Genomic DNA, 7,332 nt, shown 5'->3' on the forward strand with positions numbered 1-7,332 from the left:
GGGGTCAATTTGATAGTGTGAAAACCCTAGAACTTTGTTACTGGTTTTGATGAGGTGTGAAAGCATACTCAAGAGTGGATTTGCACTTCTGAAATATATGTAGTATTATAAATCAATGGTAAATCAATAAAAAATAGCTAAAATAAGAGTATTGAGGACAAGTGGTATGTGGCATTGAAAAAATATAGATTTTTTTTAAGATATTGATATGGCACTTGTTCTTTATAATTTCATTCTAAAGAAGTTTCAGTTATACTAAGTTCATTTTGTGAGGATTTAAAAAAAATTTTTTAATAAGGGTCCAGAATGGTAGTACAGTGGGTAGGGCACTTGAGTTCATGCACCTGATCTGTATTTCACCCCGGCACCCGATAGGGTTCCTCAAGCACCGTCTTGAATAATCCCTCAGTACAGAGCCAAGATTAATTCCTGCTAGGTGTGGCCTCCAAATAAAAAGATCAAACAAAAAAACCAATATAATTTTATTAGAGCAACTTAATTTACAAAATGAGTTTTAAATGTACAGTGTTCAAGCACTAATTCCACCTTCAGTGTCAACTTTCTTCTACCAGTGTCTCCAGGTTTTGTCCAATTGCCCAACTGTGTACTTCACCTCTAGCCCAAAGTATTTTAAGTTTGATTGTTATGATTTAGGTCTTATATTTTCAGTGTCGACTCTATGGTTTGCATAGATTGCTATACCATTCTTCTACACCACCAGTGTACCCAAGGCATTTCCTTTTGTTACTTACTATCTATCTGTTTTTACTCTCCCATCTTGATTTCTTTCATCCTATTCTCTGGGGTCTATTATAATTCTTTGAGTTCAGCATTAGACTACATTTAGAGTACATTGAGTTCCAGGATATTTGGGTTTTGCAACTTGAGTGTACTAAATAAAAACTTGTGAGTTATAAAATCTTTACACAGTATACTAATGCTTTTTTTTTAAAAATTTTTTGGGGGGGCTTTCTGGTCTTTAATCAGGGTGCACGCCAGGGTTGGGGTGTCTGTCCATCGAAGCTGGTCTGAGCATCTCTCGGCGGTGGCGGGTTCCCTACTCTAGCGCTTCACCAAGGCCTCATTTGCTTCGATGCGGATCTGGACCTCAGCCTTGGCAGCCTCGTCCGTGGCCCCGGACAGCTCAGCGTGTGCCTTCTCCAGGTTTGCCTTGGCGGTCCCCAGGTCCAGCATGTCCAGCGTCACAGCCTCTTCTGCAAGCAGCTGCACGGAGGAGTCAGCGTTGACTGTAATGGTGCCACTGCTCATGAAGTACTTGGTGGCAGTCCCATCCTCAGCGTGGACCACGACCAGCCCGGGCCACAGGACCTGCAGGGTAGGGACGTGGGAGGCCAGGATGCCGAAGGCACCCTCTGCGTAGGCACGTCCACCTGTCCCACGTTGGCGCCTTTGAAATACACCTGCGTGGGGAAGGCGAAGGTGAAGGACATCTGTCCGGGAGCCTGGCGGGGCTTAGGCTCGAGCCTGGCTCACGAGGCGGCCGAGGCCGGAGCTGCGGAGGAGCGCAGCAGGCAGCATGGAGGTGGCGGCAGAGGCAAACGGCAAGGCCTATACTAATGCTTTCTATAAAGTTTTCAGCATTTTGGACAGTGACACAGTTATGATCCAATGCTTAAATTTCATAATTTGAGGGTTGAAGGCATACATAATAATCCCATAGATTAAGAAAAGTATTTATTTGTGTTAATATTTAGGAGCCAAGGGACCATGAAGTGTGTAAAAAATTAGGGAAATTAAAACTTCTCCTGCCTGTGCCTGTCTGCCTGTGTTTCTGAATCCCTGAAGGTCTCCTCAGAAGCCTAGGGAGCGCACCCCCAAAAAACTGCATTTTGAGGCTGCCCAGTGAGTAAATTCTGGCTGTGGGGGTTGCTGTTTAATAAACTGAGCTCTCTGGCCTTCAGAGGCTCCATCCTGCTGTGCCTTTGTTCAGTCTGAGGACTTCAAGGGAAACTTCTCCTGCCTGTGCCTGTCTGCCTGTGTTTCTGAATCCCTGAAGGTCTCCTCAGAGGCCTAGGGAGCGCACCCCCCAAAAATTGTCAACTAGAGGCAGCAGAAGAGCCTGGCCGCTTCACTTCGTGGCTGCACACTCTTTCTAACCAATGAACCCCACCACAACACGCAGGAAAAACCACACTACAAGCCCGACAAACACCATGCACAGAAAATGAAGACGAAATCTCGGATGACCTATTAAATTCCAACCACCTGATTAAACTCTTAAACTTAAAATAGCAATATGGAAGATGTTTGTAGAACTCAAAGAAAGCATAGATCGATCTGAACAGAACATAGAGACAGAAATCAGAAAACTTCAAACTGAAATAACAGATCTGAAAAACACGGTAGCTCAACTGAAAACCTCAATGGATGGCCTCGCCAGCAGGGTATCAGCAGCTGAGGAGAGAATCAGAGTACTAGAAGATGTGATGCAGAAAAAATCAACACAATAGAAGAAACTGGAAAAGAACCTTAAGACAAACAAACAGGCAATGGAAAATGTACTCAAAGCATGTGAACAGATGAAAATAGAAGTCTTTGATAAACTCAACAGAAACAACATAAGAGACCCAGGTAGGAGATCTCCAGGAAGAATCAACTGTCAAAGACATCATCAAAGGGATATTCCCAGAGTTAAAGACTACATGCAATCAAATCCTGCATGCCTGAAGAGTACCAGCTAAAAGAGACCCCCCCAAAAAACACCCCAAGACACATCCTCCTTACGATGACAAATCTCACAGATAGAGATATAATACTGAAAGCAGCAAGATCAAAAAGGGAAATTACATTCTAAGGAGCATCTCTAAGACTTATAGCAGACATGTCACAAGAAACTCTCAAGGCCAGAAGACAGTGGTGGGATATTGTGACAAGACTGAATGAAATGAATGCCTCACCGAGAATACTGCACCCAGCCCAACTCACGTTCAGGTTTGAAGGAAGAATACAGAGCTTCATGGATAAACAACAGCTCAGAAACATCACAGATGATAAACCAGCCTTAAAGGAAAAACTGACAGGTCTACTCTAAGACAAGAGAGACCAACAAACACAGCAAACTTATCCACAAAGATGACATTAAATCCTATGACAATCATCTCCCTCAATGTCAATGGACTAAATTCACCAATAAAAAGACACAGAGTAGCAACATGGGTCAAAAAGATGAATCCAAACTTCTGCTGTCTACATGAAACGCACCTGAATAGTCAGAACAAACAGACTCAAAATCAAAGGCTGGAGGAAAATCATCCAATCAAACAACACACTCAAAAAAGCTGTGGTGGCCATATTAATATCTGATGACAACAACTTTATACTCAGAAAAGTGGTAAGGGAAAAAGATGGACACTATGTACTAATCAAGGGATATGTGCAACAGGAAGAAATCAGACTATTAAACATATATGCACCCAATGAGAGACCATCAAATTATCTAATACAATTACTGACAAATCTGAAAGAAGAAATTGATAATAACACAATAATTGTGGGAGACCTCAACATGGCCCTATCAACACTTGATAGGTCAACCAGACTGAAACCCAACAAAAACATACTAGCCCTGAAAAGAGTAATGGAAGAAAGAGGACTAGTAGATATATATAGGACACTCCATCCCAAAAAAACCTGGATACACATTCTTCTCCAATGTACATGGGTCATTCTCCAGGATAGACTACATGCTGACACATAAAACATACCTCCATAAAATCAAGAGGATAAAAATCTTTCAGGCTACCTTTGCTGACCACAAGGCTCTGTAATAAGATGTGAACTACAAAGGTACACAAAATAAGAACTTTAACAATTGGAAATCAAACACCCTGCTACTGAACAACAAGTGGGTCAGAGATGAAATCAAAGAGAAAATCAAAACTTTTCTGGAAACACATGACAATGAATACACAAACTGCCAGAATCTATGGAACAAGCAAAAGCAGTCCTGAGAGGAAAATTTATAGCTTTACAAGCACACATCAGGAAGGAAGAAGGGGCATACCTGAATAACTTAATGATGCAGCTCAAAAAATTAGAAAATGACCAACAAAAGAAACCAAAAATAGGGAGACAGAAAGAAATAACAAAGCTGAAAGCAGAACTCAATGAAGTGCAAAACAAACAAAAAAAATCCGAAAGATCAACGAAAGCAGAAGTTGGTTCTTTGAAAAAATAAACAAGATTGATAGACCACTGGCAAAACTCACAAAGAAAGAAAGAGAGAGAAATCTGATAACTCGTATTAGAAATGAAAAGGGGGAGATCACGACAGATATTGCAGAGATCCAAAGGGTAATCAGAGACTATTTTGAGAAACTTTATGCTACTAAACATGAGAACTAGAAGAAATGGAAAAATTCTTGGACACTTATAACCTTCCACATTTAAGTAAGGAGGATGTAGCATATCTAAACACCCCCACAACTACTGAAGAAATTGAAACTGTAATCAAACATCTGCCCCAAAAGAAAAGCCCAGGCCCAGATGAATTTCCTAATAAATTTCTTCAAATCTTTCAAGAGGAGCTACTACCAATCCTAGCCAGGCTCTTCCATAAAATTTAAGAAACGGGAACACTTCCAAACAGCTTTTATGAAGCCAACAACACCTTGATACCAAAACCAGACAGAGACTCTGCCAAAAAAAATTACAGACCAATATCCCTGATGCAAAGATCTTCAACAAAATTCTGGCAAATAGGATTCAATGCATCATCAAGAAGATCATTCACTATGACCAAGTAGGTTTCATCCCAGGAATGTAAGGATTGTTTAACATCGTAAATCTATCAACATCATACACAACATCAACAAGAAGAAAAATAAAAATCACATGATCATACCAATAGATGCAGATAAAGGATTTGATAAGGTCCAACTACTATTCTTGATCAAAACTCTCAGCAAGATGGGAATGAAAGGAACCTTTCTCAATCTAGTTGAAGCCATCTACCACAACCCAATGGCAAATATTATCCTCAATGGAGAAAAACTAAAAGCATTTCCTCTAAATTCTGGTATAAGACAAGGCTTTCCTCTCTCACCACTCCTGTTCAACATAGTACTGGAAGTTCTGCTATAGCGATCAGGCAAGAAAAAGATATCAAGGGAATCTAGATAGGAAAGGAAGAAGTGAAGCTCTCATTGTTTGCAGACGACATGATACTTTACTTAGAAAATCCTAAAGACTACCAAAAAGCTCCTAGAAACAATAGACTCACATAGCAAGGTGTCAGGCTACAAAATTAACACACAGAATTTAATGGCCTTTTTATACACCAATAATGATAAGAAAGAGAAGGAAGTCAAGAAGGCAATCCCATTCACAATAGTGTCACACTAACTCAAATATCTTGGCGTCAACTTGACCAAAGACGTGAAGGACCTATACAAAGAAAACTATAAAGCTCTGCTCCAAGAAATAAGAGAGGACATATGGAAATGGAAACACATACCCTGCTCATGTATTGGCAGGATTAACATCATTATAATGGCAATACTCCCCAAAGCATTATACAGATTTAATAAGATCCTCTTAAAAATACCCATGACATTCTTGAAAGAAGTGGATCAAACACTTATGAAGTTCATCTGGAACAATAAACACCCTCGAATAGCTAATGCACTCCTAGGGAAAAGGAAAATGGGAGGCATTACTTTCCCCAACTTTAAACTGTACTACAAAGCAATCATTATAAAAACAGGATGGTATTGGTATAAAGACAGACCCTTAGATCAGTGGAATAGGCTTGAGTTCTCAGACATTGTATGTCCCCAGACATACAGTTACCAAATTTTTGACAAAGGAGCAAGAAATCCTAAGTGGAGCAGGGAAAACCTCTTCAACAAGTGGTGCTGGCAGAACTGGTTAGCCACTTGCAAAAAAGCGAACATAGACCCCCAGTTAACATCATGTATGAAGGTAAAATCCAAATGGATTAAAGACCTTGATATCAGACTTGATACCATAAGGTATATAGAACAACACGTCGGTAAAACACTCCATGACATTGAGACTAAAGTCATCTTCAAGGATAAAACTGCACTTTCCAAACAAGTGAAAGAGATCAACAGATGGGAATACATTAAACTGAGAAGCTTCTGCACCTCAAAAGAAATAGTGCCCATGATACAAGAGTCACCCACCGAGTGGGAGAAACTATTCACCCAACACCCATCAGATAAGGGGCTAATATCCAAAATATACAGGGCACTGACAGAACTTTACAAGAAAAAACATATAATCCCATCCAAAAATGGGGAGAAGAAATGAACAGACACTTTAATAAAAAAGAAATACAAATGGTCAAAAGACACATGAAAAAATGCTCCTCTTCACTAATCATCAGGGAGATGCAAATCAAAACAACGATGAGATACCACCTCACACCACAGAGATTGGTGCACATCACAAAGAATGAGAACAATCAGTGCTGGCAGGGATGTGGAGAGAAAGGAACTCTTATCCACTGCTGGTGGAAATGCCGTCTAGTCCAACCTTTATGGAAAGCAATATGGAGATTCCTCCAAAATCTGGAAATTGAGCTCCCATTTGACCCAGCTATTCCACTCCTAGGGATATACCCTAAAAACACAAGAATACAATACAAAACCCCCTTCCTCACACCTATATTTATTGCAGCACTATTCACAATAGCTAGGCTCTGGAAACAACCAAGATGCCCTTAAACAGACAAATGGCGAAAGAAAACTGTGGTACATATACACAATGGGATATTATGCAGCTGTCAGGAGAGATGAAGTCATGAAATTTTCCTATACATGGATATACATGGAATCTGTCATGCTGAGTGAAATAAGTCAGAGGGAGAGAGAGAGAGAGAGATGCTGAATAGTCTCACTCATCTATGGATTTTATGAAAAATAAAAGTCATTTCTGCAACAATCCTCAGAAACAATGAGAGGAGGGCTGGAACTTCCAGCTCACTTCATGAAGCTCACCACAAAGAGTGGTGAGTGCAGTTATAGAAATAACTACACAGAGAACTACCATAATCATGTGAATGAATGTGGGAACTGGAAATCCTGCCTAGTGTACAGGTGGGGGTGGGGTGGGATGGAGGGAGATTTGGGACATTGGTGGTGGGAATGTTGCACTGGTGAAGGGGGTATTTTTTACATGACTAAAACCTAATCACAATCATATATGTAATCAAGATTTTTAAATAAAGAAAAAAATTTAAAAAATTAGGGAAATTATATTTTCTTTTGCTTACATGTTGAGAAGCAAATAATTTTCTTTGGAAAATACATTACTTGTTTGTGCTGGAGAGTACACACATGAGTATAC

The 7,332-nt window shown here is 40.1% G+C and overlaps 1 pseudogene; it reads right to left on the minus strand.

Annotated features, from left to right (window-relative positions):
* Positions 1-955: 955 nt before the first annotated feature.
* Positions 956-1,539, minus strand: LOC126026112 (ATP synthase subunit delta, mitochondrial-like; annotated as a pseudogene).
* Between the last annotated feature and the right edge of the window lie 5,793 nt (positions 1,540-7,332).

This window comes from Suncus etruscus, chromosome 13 (assembly GCF_024139225.1).
Source record: "Suncus etruscus isolate mSunEtr1 chromosome 13, mSunEtr1.pri.cur, whole genome shotgun sequence".
NCBI lineage: Eukaryota > Metazoa > Chordata > Mammalia > Eulipotyphla > Soricidae > Suncus > Suncus etruscus.